Source organism: Telmatherina bonti (genome assembly GCF_933228915.1).
Source record: "Telmatherina bonti genome assembly, chromosome: 21".
NCBI lineage: Eukaryota > Metazoa > Chordata > Actinopteri > Atheriniformes > Telmatherinidae > Telmatherina > Telmatherina bonti.
In genome coordinates this window covers 4,957,396-4,974,329 of record NC_136630.1, presented here as the reverse complement: position 1 = coordinate 4,974,329, position 16,934 = coordinate 4,957,396, and the positions used below count along the sequence as shown (strand labels likewise).

At 37.7% G+C, this 16,934-nt stretch overlaps 1 protein-coding gene across 1 annotated transcript in view; it reads left to right on the top strand.

The window, feature by feature from the left end:
• The first annotated feature begins 8,525 nt into the window (after nucleotides 1-8,525).
• Nucleotides 8,526-16,934, top strand: part of LOC306771611 (uncharacterized protein) — a 137,702-nt gene continuing 129,293 nt past the window's right edge. Inside the window, exon 1 of the mRNA XM_079260853.1 lies at nucleotides 8,526-8,634. The gene's annotated coding sequence lies outside the window, so the exon portion shown is untranslated. The remainder of the gene's footprint in view (nucleotides 8,635-16,934) is intronic.

Genomic DNA, 16,934 nt, shown 5'->3' with positions numbered 1-16,934 from the left:
ACCTCAAGTGGACTGTCACATGGACATATATACGTAGACGCCTCATTAAGTGCTGGAGATTGAACCAGTGTCACCACCACACTGGTGGCGAGTCTTGCTGCAGAGTTGACGTAGTTTCCCCACAATACTGTTTTCTGTGGAACAATGTGTATATATTACACACAAACAAAACACTTTTTTACATAATTGGTTGGTAAATAATGTTAACACAGTGAATAATATACTTAATGAAAATGGTCAATTTTACTCCTGTGAGATGTTTATGGAAAAATATGATCTTGATGTTTCACAAAGAGAGTTTTACATGGTGGCATAATTACCTCCACCAAGGAGGTTATGTTTTTACCGGCTTTATCTGTTTGTGTTCAAGATAACTTAAAAAGTTATGGACGGATTTTCATGAAATTTTTAGGACTTGTTGGAAACGTGAAAAGGAAGAAATGGTTTAATTTTGGTGGTGATTCGGATCACTGTTTGGATCCAGGAACTTTTTAAAGGCCTTGATGGAGGTTTGCGCTCTCCGAGTGTTTTTCTAGGTAACTTCTGAATTTCACAGTTATGATACAATATTTTATTTTCAGACTTTGTACAACTGCATCTCTATATTGATAAATTAATAAATGTAAATAAAAGAGAGTCAACTGTAGTCAAGAGAGAGCCAGCAACTATTCCTGTATTTTGTTCAGCATACGGTTGCAACAAACGGTGAAATGCTTAAAGCAGATCATGTGGAATTATATTTCACAAGGTTGAAAAATAATTTATTTGACCAGATAAAATAAATAGATAAATCCAAATGCAATAATGAACTATCAAACATATTAGTATCAAATTCATTTATACATTTATTTATATTGCAGCTACCTTATGTCTTCGTTAAATAGCATTATAAAAATATTTTTGCAAAAAAGCACGTTGTTTTTAATGTTTTACAGTGATCTGTATCATAACAATATCTCTGTCTTTGTAACAAACCAAACTGTGAGGAAAATCAGGTAAAAATTGGTGAAGTTATTGTTGTGGTTGGACCTGCACCTGACAAATAAATGCATTGGAGGCACATGGAGACCCATCCAAGATGGCGGCGCGATGAGACGTCAGCTTGTATAGGCAGCGTGATACAATGTCGTGTCTATGTATATATGTATGTTTATGGGATGTCATTGTGGAATTAGCCTAAACGCTTCAAGTTTCATTTGACTATTGCATACTTCTCAGATTAAGATGATCAGAAAACACTGTTAACTTGGATGTTTCTTATTCAGATCTTCAGCAAGTTGATGCCAAATATTAATGTGACAAACCAACAGAAGCTCTGCGACACAGGGGAATGTCTCTATGTGTATGTGTCTGTTTATGTGTCCATGTTCGTATTCGTAGTTTTCATCTGAATATGTATGAGCCTGACTTTCTACGCCACAATGTCCATCTGGTCTGCAGTGTGTCGGTAGCTCCTGTCTGTCTCCTTTGTCCTTCACCAACGACCTAGACTTTTAATACAGTCACACTGCAGGGAGTGTGAACTTGCCATGTTTATAAGACATTGTTTTATTGGAAACAGCACAGAACAGCGCAAAACAACAGAACTTCAAGATTCTTTTGTTGTTATTTTAACTCTTGAAATAGATTTAGTTTTAATCACTTCCATCTACCTTTAGCCTTCTTCTTATTGTGTTAGCAGATGGAAGTAAGTCATTACTCAGGTGCTTTATGATACAGAGTAAAGTTTAACATAAAAACAGCAATTGTTTTACATATTCCATATTTTCCAAGGATATTCTTTTTGTTGTTTTTTTTTTTTGTTTTTATTTTTTTTTACAAATCTGCAGTGTTTCTACAGCAGCCCAGAACCAGAACAAACACTGATTTTTCTTTATCTGCCACTGTAGTTTCTCTGCTCTAGGAAGCAGAGAATGAAACAAGGGAGAATTTATGTTTCTTGATTAATAACCAATTATATTAATCAATTCGGAATCACTGTTAATTTTAGGAACACAGGATTGTCAATTTTAGCTATATTTGGTCTTGCCTGGGACTGTTTCTGTTATCTGAGACCAAATTTAAAACTTCCTATTTTTTTCTTTTACATAAAAAGTTATTGTACACCTGAGAAACACCAATTCTCATAGGTATTTTTCTTTGCATGTTGTTGCAGGCTTTTTTTTTTTTTTTTCTTTTCCTTTTTTATTGTTTTTATTGATCTTTTTACTTGTCTTTTTGGGCATTATAGCAGCAGAATGATGGTCTAGCTACTGGGTAGTTTTTTCCTAATTGAAATCAAGAAAAATGACGAGCAAAACAAAGTTTTGTACATTTTTTTTGTTTGTTTTTAATCTAGAAAAATCAGCAATACCAAAGAATTGTGAAAATCGCAATTGAAAGTGGAACTATTCTGTGCATTTCAGGCTAATTTATTTTTACTTCTGACACCAGAAGGGCTGGGATTGATCAAGTTATTGTCACAAATGGCTTTATTTACTTCAGACCGACCCTCTCCGTAGGCTGTCAGATCAGCCTGCGGGCAAAACGAGTGGATTGAGACTCTTCCGCATTAAGCCCCGCCTCTCGCCACTGCACTACATCGGGAGCGCGCACTGCACCTGCTTTCACCGTCATTGTAACATCTCATAAACAGAAGGATTAGGCTAATATGAACTCAATAAAAAAAAAACAAACTACAATGTCAACACATAGCATACAGCCCTACATGTTGGAACCTCAATCAGAGCCTGAAAACGAAGTGGAAAACAGCAACCCACAGCAACGAATGCAGCAGGATGTCTCTCTTTGGTAAACTCACCAGCCATCGTTGGAAATAACTTTATCCCACGTTTTCCACCCGCCTGATGTATTTGTACATGCCCTTGTTAACCAGTAGAAGGTAACCAATCACCGAACCTTATCCCCCGGGACGTCACAAGGATTTCCAAGTAGAAAAAACTCTCTAAAACCACGCGTTTTTCATCGCCATGGAAACCGAACGGAGAGCGTGCTGGAACTCAAACTCAAACATGCGTTTAGGTGATAAAAAACAGTGCTGTTCACATGGCTGATGAGGATTCAACACTGTAACACTGTAGAAAGCTCAGAAAACTCCAAATACCATCATAGCGCCCCTTTAAATCGAATCAGCACCCAAATAATAGGAATTGAATCAAATCGGGACAAAAGCATATCATCACAGCCCTACTCTCAAGGCTACAATTTATGGCTCAATCTGGGTCTTCCTCCCAGAGGACAGGTGTAACTTCTACCATAAAGGGGTGGCATCACCCTGCGTCCCACAGGTTGTTCTGATAATTGTGAATCTTCCCCTTAACCTTTTGCTTTTTTTTTTGGTGCTTGCTTATGTCAAAGTGGTAATTGAAAGCAAAAAAATTAAATTAAAAAGACAAATATGGAGAAAAATAACTGAAGGAAATAAAAAACTTTAAAAAAAAGGAATGGTGGAATTTTTAGAGCAGGAAAGTCCAGCTCTGGTTCTTGAGGGCCTGCAGGTTTTCCATGTTTTCCGGATCCAACACACATGTCTCAAACTAATCCGTCATTATGCAGAACTTCATTGGCTGTTGGATCCATTTAATGGAGGCCAGGTGTGGAGCCATAGACTGTATACAAAAAGATGGACGGACTCTTAATGAATTCACCCGTAAATTTCTGAAGAGCTGAAATGAAGCTCGGTGGGCGGTTCCTATCATCGCCATCTTGGCAGGGACATGCGTGTCGTCTCACCCGGAAAATACAAATATGAGTTAGAAGAGTTAGAGTTGGAAAGTTAAAAGCGAGTTAGAAAAAAATTCAAACCCCCCCCCCACAGTTGTCATGAAGGTAAACCTGACCTATTAAACTAAATGGATTTTTGTACCAGGCTGTAAACATGTTTATTTCTGCTGTAAACATGTTTATTCCTGCTGTAAACATGTTTATTTCTGCTGTAAACATGTTTATTCCTGCTGTAAACATGTTTATTTCTGCTGTAAACATGTTTATTCCTGCTGTAAACATGTTTATTTTTGCTGTCTATGAGGATTTGCTCTGTTTTCCTAGTGGATGAAGGGGGAACTGCAGTTATATGCACTTCCCGCATAGGCTTCACTTTTTACCGCTTGGGTTTGACTAGCATAAAAACAGCTTGCTAATCATTACATTTCAGTCTATAAAATGGCACAACATACTTCATGCTGCCTCTTCAATTAAAGAGAAGTGGAAAGAAGAGTTTTTAAACGATTATTTTGACATGTTTAAGCTTTGTAGTTAGCTAAAAATTAGTTCCAACAAATCCTTCAAGCTAACACTGGCTTAGTAAGCTAGCTAGCATACTTTACAAACATTTTGCTCCGACTGCTTCACAATTTAGTTTTAATGTAATTTCTCACTCCAAACTGTAAACATGGCACACATGAATGTTAAATATCAGGAATCATATATGATTACTATATGTAATTTCACTATATAATATTCCACATGACATATATATGACATCATGTGACATATCTTGTATGACACAATGTTGAAGCTCAGAGCATACATTTAATACAATCATGTTCGACAGACTTGTGTAACATACTTGTTAAAGAGAAATACATAGTAAAACAGCTTTTGTAGCAGTATGTTAGGTAAAATCTGTGTTTACTGCATCAAATTGTGCTGCAATGTTTTGAAAAGTATTGACAAGAGAGTTGATATTCATGACAGAAAACCTGAAGCTGTTTTCGGGTAAAAATATGAGCTTGAATGAGAAAACAGGAATGTAAAAGCTCTCCAGCAGTCATTTTCTGTGAGTTCCACAGTTCCAGTTTCCAATTTGTTTCGTTAACTGCAAAATAACACTAACTTGATAATGTTTGCCTTTTGATCCGACTGGATGTGGAACACCACAACTAAATGAAATGATACTGTCTCCACTGTTTTCTTTGTGTGCTGTTTTAGGACCTTATTCCTATGAAGAAAGCTGGAAAATAGGTTGTTTCATCTTGAATTGGGTCAAATTAGATGCAAACAGAATTGAAGGGCTAATGTGTGTTACCAGCATATTGAACTGAGGAAGATGGGCCCTTGGGAGCACACATTCACTCCCATTCATTTCTTCTCTTAAATCATTCAGGGGAGTGAGCTTTATCTACTGTATGAATGTATTGTACTAAGCACAATCGGAGTATCAGTTAAACCTTGATTTGACTCTTTTTCATGCATCTCCACTAAGTATGTATTATGAAATGAGAACATCAAATATCACTGTGCCATATATGTTGCTCTGAATTATTTAAAAACTTTCTCAAAATAACATGGAGCTAAACAAACACAGCCAATGCTGTATGTCCTCAAGATAGATGTACCATGACATATCTGAATGATTGCTTAGCTTGTCTCTGATCTTCTAATCCCATTTGAAAGCTTCCTCCTGGTTGTTTTTCAGAAGATGCTTTTATGAAATGTGTATTTTTATTAAGTTACTTTGTCCCAAAAGTGTCAGAGCTTATTGTTTTTAGAACATCTAGTTAATCTTTTTTTTTTTTTTTTTAACATAGACAATATTAAGATTTAATTTTTTTCCAGTAATCTCTTATTTGACCTGCTAGCATTCTTTAATTCCTCTCATTCTGGACAATCGGCTCAAGAATTTCAATGTGTCTAGTTTGTCTGTTTATACAAATAGCAAATACACATCTGAATATTAAAGGCAGTCAAATTATACATTTAATTTCCACTTTATTTGGTCTATTTGTTCTATTGGCTGTGAAAACAATTGGATGATCACATGGCAGCAGCTCAGCACATTAAGGGTGCATTCACATCAGGATAAATTTGATCTGATTGCCCCGATTGGGCACTCGTCTCAGTCGTAGTCAGTGTTGTCAAAAGTATTCCCATTCATTACTCAGGTAGAAGTATAGATACTCAGGTTAAAAAAGACTTCTGAATAAATAAAAGTACCAACTCAATTTTTTTTACTTAAGTAAGTGTAAAAGTACTGATTTAAAAAAATACCTAAACTATAAAATTAAAAGTATTGCAGGTGTGAAAAATACCAATAAAAAGGAACGCTTAAACTTTGTCACCGGAGCCTACAGTGCACTCCCCATAATAACATTTTTCTTAAAGTTATAATGACTATAATGTTATATCAGAATGTAAATACTTAGAAGTTTGGGAAGTACTACACCTTTTCAGCCACATAGGTTCTGATGAAAAATGAACACATTTGAGAGCAATGCAAATATTTTAAAGAATCATTTATGAGTATTGAGATGAGTTTCATGGCCTGGATTCTATGACTGTAAGCATTGTAGTGTTGAAAAGAGTTTAACTTCAAAAGGCATGTTATCAACAACTTTTATTAGAATATAAGTAAATATAAGCTTAGCTGGAAGAAATCAGTGAGGGCCACAGATGTGTATTAGGAGACAAACAATAAAAATTAAGTGATAATTGATTAAAAAAAGAAAATTATATATATACATATATAGCTAAGAGCTAACTGAGCTAACCCAAAGATAACAGGAGCTAACCAGCTAACGGAGGTAAGCAGGCTAAAGCTAAGTCACGTTGTTTACCGGCTAAAAACCGCAGTTGTTCTACGTTCTTCTGACTTGAAGCGGGAGATCGGGTACCTGTCAATCAAAAGGACACGCCCCTAAATATTCTGAACTTCGAGATTAAATTACTTTTAAACGGGCGAGTTAGAAAAAAAAATCAATCACCCACAGTTGTCATGAAGGTAAACCTGACCTATTAAACCTAAAATTTATTTTTGAACCAGGCTGTAAACATGTTTATTCCTGCTGTAAACATGTTTATTCCTGCTGTGAAGTTGGTCTTTTTAACATGGGAGTCTATGGGGATTTGCTCTGTTTTGCAGTGGATGAAGGGGGAACTGCAGTTTTATGCACTTATAGGCTTCACTTTTAACTGCTGGAGGCTCCGTCCATCTTTCAGATACGGTCTATAGTACAACTGCACAGGCGCACTCATTCGCAAAAAAAAGGAAGAGGAAAGAAAACTTATAACAACGCCATCACAATAAAGGTAAAAACAATACAATTTGCTATGAAACTCAAGTTCACAAAATAAGAAGAATCAAGAATATTAGCCACATCCTATATGTATATAAAAGTATTAGATTTAGCTAGCATTCTGGGACATTTATAGTTCGGACTGGACTGCAGGTTAAAAAAAAGAGTTCTTTTAATTATATTTTCTTAAATCTATATAAACAAATAAAAAAGGCTTGATCATATTTCAACACATTTATTGAGGTTTTGCTCCTTATATGCATCACATCCGTAAAGAAGGTGATGAACAGACATTTTCACATCGGGAATCTAGAAAACACAAATATGAGGCGAGATCAGTCTCAATACTCTGAAATGCACACACTCACAAATATAATTTTGAGGTACACTTATAAAAATTGGCAGAAAATACAACCTGCTTGTCATTGTGAACATCTCTGCATTTGTTAGAGAAATCTGTGGTGGATTTCTAAACTCCCCTGACGTTGCAGGTCAACGAATGTCACCATTGGTTGATAAAATCTGTCAATCAAATTTACGACTCTGATTGACAGATTCATCAATTAAACCAGGTGTGTTTGCTTTCAGTCAATCGTACGGCTCTTTACATTTTCTCCACACTTTAAACCAGTTGCAGAGCGACTGCGATGAGAGACGCCGAGATCTAAAAACTTCAAATGGTAATTACTGATCCTGTAACGGGAAAAAACCGCGGACCAATGGCTGCTGTGAAACGGCCAACTCCACCTCTAACTGGTTTGCAGCAATAACTTTCTTTACAATAAAAAACGATAAATAAAAATAATAAGGTCTAAAAAATAATAATAATAAGCTCTGGCGTTTTTTTTTTTTTTTTTTTAAGTTTTAGCATTTTTGCCTGCCTGATTTGCAGCTGAATAATCAGCAATTAATGAAGATCTATATCTGGATGTTCATTTGTGAAACACAAAGTTTCACAACTTTGTATGAGTACTGGCCTCATACAAATGCTCCTGCTTCATGTGAATATCTGAATCTGCTTTAGTGATTTTTTTTCTTTTATCTTTAATATTTAAAGTATTTTTCTGACCTGCTCAGTTAATTTAATTTTCTCTTCATTTTGTTTAAAACTGTATTATCTTAAAGGAGCAGTCCACACATGCTGGAGGAGCATGAACCCCCCGCAGATCAGACCACCTGCCTCATTTTCATCCTCTCACATCTGCTGCTTTTATTTTGCACATAGAGAGGGGGGGGGGGGGGGTGTCAGGGTTTCAGATAGAACTCCTTCCTGTTGCCCCCCCCCCCCTCCCCCTCCTTGTCTTGCATGTTCGCTCCTTACAGAACCTCCCATGGCCGTGTTAACCCCTCCACACTGACTCAGCATGTGTGTGAAATGCAGAGGGAAGGGGGAAAGAGGAGGAGCAAGGTGATATGAGTGTGCTAATAGGCTGAGTGTTATCGCTGCCGTTGGAGAGGGAGGGAGGGGGGCTGGCTGTGCTGGTCGGACAGGTCTGCACCGACTCCTCTGCTGGGAAGAAGGAGGTAAGGATGAGAGGGAAGCAAGGAGGGACAACGGAAGAGATCTGACTCGATGCAGCATGTGGGAGGTGTTAATCCTGTCGGTGGGAAGAGAAGAGAGGTGAGTGTGAGATTGAGATGGGACGAAGACGAGGAGGAGGAGGAGGAGGAGGAGGAACGATGTGTGTCTGTACTACAAATGTAGCTGTGAGTATCTGGTTTCTGCTGACGGTGCGGAGTTGATAAACAAGCACTGGGACAGCTGACAGCTTTGCACGATGACACAGATGATCCAGATGTGCAGGTCATGTCCAGAGACTTATAAACAGATAATTAACGGAGAGAAAAAGTGGAATTCTTTAGTATACAGGGTTCATTTGTGTATGTGAGTGGGTGGGTGCGATTGGGAGTGTGAAGGGATAAATGACAGGATGATGTGTGAGATGAGAGACTGCATATTTTTGTAGAATCAGTTGGTGTGAGCATGCCAGCGCATGCAGTGCTGCCCGTTTAAAACATGGCGTTATTGAGCTGCTGGTCTGTAATTCAGGGTGTTAATTATTGACAAGCCAGATCATGACAATATCATCTATAGTTTCCCAAATCAAATCATCCTAGTAGGAGAAGTTTTACATATCTGCATAAATATTCATATTTAATTTCTGCGTTTGCAGCAGAATGAAAATGCTGCACAGAGCTCATCAACGTGCTGAAGATGTGTTCTGACTTTTCCTGTAGTTTCTGATGCAGCAGGTTCTCCTGGAAGCTGCACTACATGTAAATATGCTACTATGTGTGTGTAATCATCCAGGTTTTAATATTTAATCTCAAAGGAAGAAGGTTAGTGGTTTGATTTCTGGCTTTCCCAAACTACAATATGTTTTTCTGTGGAGAAAACATCGATAAACACTGATTTGCTGTCCAGAACCTTCCATAGAAAATGATGGGAGAAGAGCAGACTCTTGTTTCTGCCGTGTACACTGTTTTGTTTTATATGTGCAATAATCCAACCTGTGCAGTTTACTGTGACAGTTGCGATCATGATGTGTGTTTAGGTGCATCACATGTATGAATGCAGTAAATCCCTGAAGTGTACCGCTGTCTGTCTTTTCAGAAACAGTGATTTCCTCTGTAAACATACATCATATGACTATTTATTCTCGCCTTACTGGTTTCACTTTCTCCTCCCTGAATGGTTTTAAATGAGGATGTTGGATATTGGCTTTTTATACCAATATTCTGATATAACTTCTTTAACTTTCCAACACAGATATCCACCAATACAGATATTTTTGGAGAAAGTTGTACCAAAAAAATAAACATATCTGGAAAACTACACATGGCGTCTCGTAGATTTGATCATTTTAAGTTAGAGGAGACTCAGCGGAAGAGTTTGATTTATAATATGAGCATGTTGTGTAAACGTGTCATAAAAGTAAAAACTGATACCGATCATTTCTAATATTGCATTTTAATGTCTACATCAGCCGATAGTTATGGGCATGCCAGTAACGAACATCTCCAGTTTTAAATGATTTTAAAGTCCCAAGCGGTGTATTTGTTCTGCATTTGGACATGTTCTGTTTCAGTCCTGCCATGTCTTCCACTAGTTTTAACATTTTATATTTTATTTTAATAAACTACATTGAGGTGAAAAGTGCAACAAAAGCCATTGCAAAGTGTGGGATTACGTTACGTTGGCGTATGGTTGACATAATTGGCAGAAGACTGACCTGCAGATGGACAGAGAGTTGGATTGTTTCTGATGTCTGTTTTCCAGGAGCTTAGCTGTCCGGCACAGAAAACAAAGCAATACGATCAGAAATCATGGAAAATCATGGGTTGAGTTATGTAGCTGGCACACAAACTTTTCTCTTAACTTTCCACAAATAGATATCTTCTCGTCAGATCTCACTGTAATCCATTAAGGTGACAAAGGCGTTGCCATGGCATCAAATGGAAAGATTGGGATACTATAAGAAGCAGCACTGGTTTGTACTGGTGCTTGAGGCGTGCCAGACTCGCTGCCGTCTTCATTCCTACTACAGATGTTTGAGACAACAACTCTTCTACACCTGAGGAACAGCCAGAGAAGAAATATTATATAAAGTTCACAGTTCATACCTGAACATTACTAAACAGCTGATCTCTTTTATTTAAAGTGATATTTGATGGAACATCAGCAAAAACTTCTGACCTTTTTGGCTTGTTGGGTTTTATGGATATCTGTGCTACTTGTGGACAGGATATAAAAACTGGGGTGGGGGGGGGTTTATGCCTGTAAAAAACAATACCAGAGCGGCCATTACTCCAAATATTGTGATGTCTGTTTTGCTGCATTCATGCATTTGAGGGATGGGCAGTCGTAAACTTCACATGAAGCCATTTTCACTGAGTACGTTGAAGGCAGGACCGATGCACCTTGACTGCTCATCGGTGTCGAACAGAAGCGGAACGGAGGTCGATTCCTTCACCTCTTAGATGGCAGTGGAAGTAGTTGTAGATTTGGGGTGGTGTATGTGTGTAAGGATGAATAGCAGGCTTTTTAACAGAATTGCTGTGTGTGTGAGCACACACTGATGCAACGCTGATCTGCCTTTCTTAAGTTTACCCAAAGAAAATTTTTTTCCTTATTTTGTTTCTAACACTTATTCTAATGACTTTGACTGAGGTTCCAGACTAACCGAGCTGATATTAAACACTGAAAACCAACTGGTTGGTGACCTGTTGGAGTGACAGCTCCTCCCTGAGCTCCTGCATTAGCTGCTCGCCCTTTAAGGGGAAACTTAAAGGGCGAGAGCTCTCTTTGAGAGCTGCAACATATCAGTACTTTGCTTTCATGTCCAAAGATGTTAGTATTATATTCAGTCGCACTCCTTTCCTCAGCCTTATTAAAGTATCAACAAAGTGCAGCTTGTTTGAGAAATAAGCTGAGTAGACTTTGATGCAAAAATCTGCATGTACGAATGCAGAACAGTTTCTGTGAGAAAGTCTCTCTCGCCTCAAAACTGTCTTGGAAAGATGAATTCATCATGGAAATGTATCTGCAGGACAGATTAAACTTAGTCTACTGAAGAAGCAGTTTATTAGTTTTCTGCAGAAGATTCAGCTCTTTACTTTCCTCACTGCTAACATGGATTCATGGAGGTGGATTCTGCGTAATCGACTGATCCAATCGGATTCCTGATCAACCGTTACGATGTGATGAGGGTAAAATGAACTAACTTAACATCAGCAATGTCTGCATTTGAACCTCAGATTTTTTTTTTCTTTTTCTTTTCTTGTCTTATGGAAACATTTTTGGGTACATCTATTGATTATCAACATCTTGATATATTATTGTATCTCTATCAGAATAATATTGTATCATGATAACGTTTGTTTTCAAGTTTTTCACTGATCTTTAAAGACACACTCCTGAACTTTTGCAGATTTTCCTAGTGACCCCCGACTGACGGCTACTTTGGCTTCCATCTTGCCTCCTACCTGTACTGGACTTTCTCCAGCCTGTAACAGACCGTTAGGGCTGCAACTAACGTTTATTTTAACAGTTGACTAATCTGTAAATAATTTTTTCGATTGTCCCCATTATTTCTGTCCCGCCCACCATCTGTGCTTCCAGTTGACGCAGCTCTTTTTACTGGTTCCAGTATGTTTTCCGCAACTCTCTCCATCTGCATCATATGAATGTCCCCCTGATTCCCAGTCAGTCCCAACATAATGTCCTTTAGGAAGTTAAAAGAACGACTCCTGAACCAGTTGAATATTAAATTTAAGCTTAACAGCTTACTACTAACTTATTCTGAAACATCCAAACTTAGCTATAATGTCATATCCAAGCAGTACAGAATTTGTCTCAAAAGGAAAACAAAATAAATAAAATATTTTAAAATCTTAATTTTAGTAGAATTACATTGAAATGATTATTTACATCTTGAAAAAGCCTGTTTTGTAGGTAAACAAGGTCCAGAATCCTTTAAAACATTCCTGAATCCAAATTGGTGATCTGGATCACCACCAGAATTAAATCACTTCTTCCTTTTCACATTTCCAACAACTCCTGAACACTTCATAAAAATCTCTCCATAACTTTCTGAGTTATCTTGAACACAAACAGATAAATGGCGGTAAAAACAGAAGCTCTTTGGCAGAGGTAACAACAGCACACCACTACTCGCTAATACTAACTTTAGCTAATGGTAACTTTAGCTAATGCTAACTTTGCCACCAGGAACGCTGGAAACCATGACTCCGGGGTGCTTTCCTTCCAGAGTCATGCATGACTGTCGTGCTGCCGTGGTACGCCAACTCTGCGTGGCAGACGACACATTTCACCTGTTTGACACTTTATTTAGCGTGAAATATCCCCAAACTTTGGAAACAGGTTGCACCGCCATCAGTTTCTTCTTTGCTGTTTAAACAAAACAACTCTGGTGCTTTGCGTCATCTGCTTGGTGTTTAGAGTTCTTCTACTGTCTGAAAAGCCGTGGTTGGTAAACGGTGTTAAGTTGCCTGGAGCAGCGCTTTATTAGCAAAGCCGTCACGGGCGTTTATAACACGACAGTGAAATTTCGCATCAATGATGTTGTCGACAAATTGTTGCAGCCTTACAGACCGTATTGTCTTAGCTTCTCTCTATCTTTTCCTCTCTTCCTTACATTTCTTTGAGTGTTTAAAACAGCTGGTGTGTTTGTGTTCACTTGTTAGCTTGTCACGCAGTGCAGAAAATAGCAAAGCATGTCAGGAATAATGTAAATCACCGAATCTCAGTGTGCTGCAGCTGCAGTTTTCACCCAAGCTTTGATTCTTACTTTCACGTGAACAGTCAAGCGCAGCACTTTCTGGATATGTTAATAATTGACATGTTGTGTGAATCGCATTATTTTACCATCAGTGGAGCTTAACGACTAAAATTCTCCAAAATATCCAAGAAGAAGAAAAATCATGTAGTGGCATGGAGCAGGATGCAAAAACACGACTTTACTGCTTTAATGGAGAGATTTAAACGTCCTTTGGCTCATCTGGAGTGTGTCAGGAATCAAGGCTGGAAGGAGATCGTACAGAGAAAAAAACAAAAAGAAAATGAATGAATGAATGATATACAGAGGGAAAAGAAAGACTTGAGAAGATGGAAAAGGATGAGAGAGAGAGAGGAGGATGTATGAATGAGAGGAAGACAGAGAATGGAAGGATGGTTGATGTAGGAGGGATGGATGGATGAGATGAGGAAGAGAGGAGGAAGATGAGCGAATGAGGTAGGGGAAAGGATGAATGAAAGAGGTGAGGACTGATGGAGGGAGGATGGAAGGATGGATGGGTGAAGGGAGATAGAGGATGAAAAGATGAATAAAACAGGGAAGATGAGGATGAAGGAATAGATGAGGGTAGAGAAAAATGGATGGATGAACGTATGAATGATGGAGAGGAAGGAAAGATTAATCAATGAATGGGTGAGGAAATGGGAGGAGGATGGAAGGATACGGGAATGGGAAAGGGTGACAGTAGATAAAAGAGGGAAGATGGAAGGATGAATGGGTGAGAGAGGGAAGAATGAATGAAGGGGGGGGGGGGGCGAGGATAAAGCAGAAAGAACAGATGGGTGAGGAATCATTGAGGGAGGATGGAAGGATGAATGAATTAGGGAGGGTGAGGATGGATGGGTGTCTCACCAGGTGATCTGAGGTGTAGTTGATGCATGGTCTTCCTCCCAAACCTTAAAGCTTATAGTCATCTTCATCATGTTTCAAGCTAACGATGAATCATGGTGGGTCTGTTTACATCCGATTCCTCATTCACTAAACCCCTGAGGTGTGAGTAACTTGTGCAAACAGCAAGGTCACTCCCTTCTCCTCATCCCCGATACGCCTCTCTCCATCTTTCCTTTGTACACATTCACACTGCTGCTTCCTCCGCATGAGTCAGAGGACCCATCACTTTTGTCTGATTGCGCCTTTGAAGACATCCGTCAGGAGGAAAAAGGGACACAAACAAAGTCTTACATGGAGCACAGCTTCAACACTTGCCTATTTAATTCTAGTCAGTCCTCTGTAGCCGCTGCTGCTTGGTTAATTATGATTCAGCACTGCGCGGAGTGGAAAGAGCACGTTTTCGTGCGCTATTTCTTGGGAATTTACATGACAAGGCAGTTGTGACAAATACAGTGAAGAGTGTAACCTAGTAATATCACACATGGAGAACTCGGTGTATATTTATGTCTGTGTGAGAGAATGAATGGGACTGGATGGTGTCTCTGAAAATCCCTCACAGTCCACAAACTCACACAAGCCTCATTAATCTCCTCAGGGCTTAAAATGTTCCTTAACTGCACAACTTGTCATGTTGCTGGGATCGCAGTGCAAAGCACCAGCAACAACCAAGCTGAGAGCTAATATTAGCACAAGTCCCCACCCGCACCACATCATATCCAGGGAGCTAATAATAGAGCTGCACATGCTGCCTGGGGTTTAATTACCTGTGTGATTTGGCTCATAAAAGCATAATCCTAGAACCCATGGAGTTTATCTGTATGTGTATGTGTCCAGTTAGTATTATATCTCATAGGAACAACAGGAGCATGAGTCATCATTTTAGAGAGGTTGTGACTTTTTGTTTATCAAGGTCTGATGACGATACTTCCTTTTTTTGTTTTGCGAAGCATCTCCTTTTAGGTCTGCTACAGATTTAAAATGAAAGAAAACTTTGCAGAATGTCAGATGGAGTATAAAACAGAGTATTGCAGTGAATAAAAGACATTAACATTGTAGCCTCCTTGGAGGGTGACACAGCGCATTTTCATTATGGTCGAGGTCTCATCATCATTATCACCCGATCCTCCAGGGGTACTTCTGCATAAGCACTGGTTTGGAAATGATTTTTCCTGAAATTAAGAGTGGATGACCCTTCATAATTGGGATATAATAGCTAAATCTATAACGGCTGCCAGCGTAGATACAAAATCCTTCCAACTGAACTTAAAGCAAACAACCTGGATATGGAAGTTAGCATCTTTTTTTTTGTGCTTCCTCCATGTTGGTCCTATTTATTTAATTAGTTTATTTAATAATGTAATATAATTAATCTGAAAAGTAGATGATATGCCTATATTATCACACAGTTTCTTGTCTGGGTAAATTAATACAATGTTGAAACAGATCAATATTGCATAAACACTTAGCTGCATGAATGATAGCTAATTAGCCAAAGTTAAGTTAGCTAAGAATAAGAAGAAAATGCAGCTGAGTTGTGTTTGGGAAAGTTAGCTGGATATAAACAGCTGTAATAAATATAAAAAAAAGTTTTGAGTCTTTGGGCAAAATGAATAAAACACTGAAACATATAAAGTGTCAATAATAGTAATGTGAAGGATAAATGGTTAGTTGAATAGTTGAACATGCTAGCTAGCTAGCTAGCTAATAAACATATACATAATAGCTAAATAAAAATTTTCTTTATGAAATACTTAGCATTGTAACATATTTGTGTAAGCTAAGTGACAAATATTTGAAATATTTAGTGAAGAAGTTAAGAAGTTAAACTGCTGTAATAAATGGTCAAATGTGTGTTAATTGTTAAACTAGTTATGGCTAAATATAGTTTAGCCTAATTAATATTTAGCATTGTGACTGATTTGTTTAACATATTCAACAGTTAAAAATGTAAGATATTTATAAAAACATAAACAGCTGTAATAGATAGCGAAATGTGTGGAATAAGTTATTTAAAAAACCAAAAGTTTTAGAATTTCTAGCGAAGCGTAAACCTCAGAAATGTCCTAGAAAACATAATTGTCTAGAAACTGAAAGAAATTTTGCGCTTCCTTAGCTCTAGAGTTGGTATATTCACATGTTAGATAAGTCTTACACATAGTTAGATAATTTTTATTAAATATTTGAACTTTTTAAGTGTTGTACTAAGTTGAGTACTAACATATCGGACCGGGGAACTAAGGATCTAAGAATCTAATCTAATCTAATCTAATCTAATCTAATCTAATCTAATCTAAGACAGATATTTAAATGTATGAGAAATTTAAATAGACACCTGACAATACTAGAATTAAGTATTTTTCTGCTTATAATTTGGTTGTAATTAGAAAAAAAAATGCAACAATGACAACAAGGTTAGAAAAATAACAGTGGCTGAGTCTGGAGACATTGAGCCCTTTGATTGGATGGGCAAGTGTGTCCAAACTTTTGACAAGTAGCATATATAAGATATTCACAATTAAAGTGTTAATTATTCTATATTCACAGATTATATTATAAAAGTAAGTATCTTAAAGTGTCATTAATATTCCTCAAAAGTTAATTATTATTCATGTGAAATGATTGAAAGTGACATTTTTAATACTTTCTTGTTAGTTATTTAGGGGCGTTTCTCTGTTGCTTCATGACCAAGTTAAACTAATACATGCGACTACGA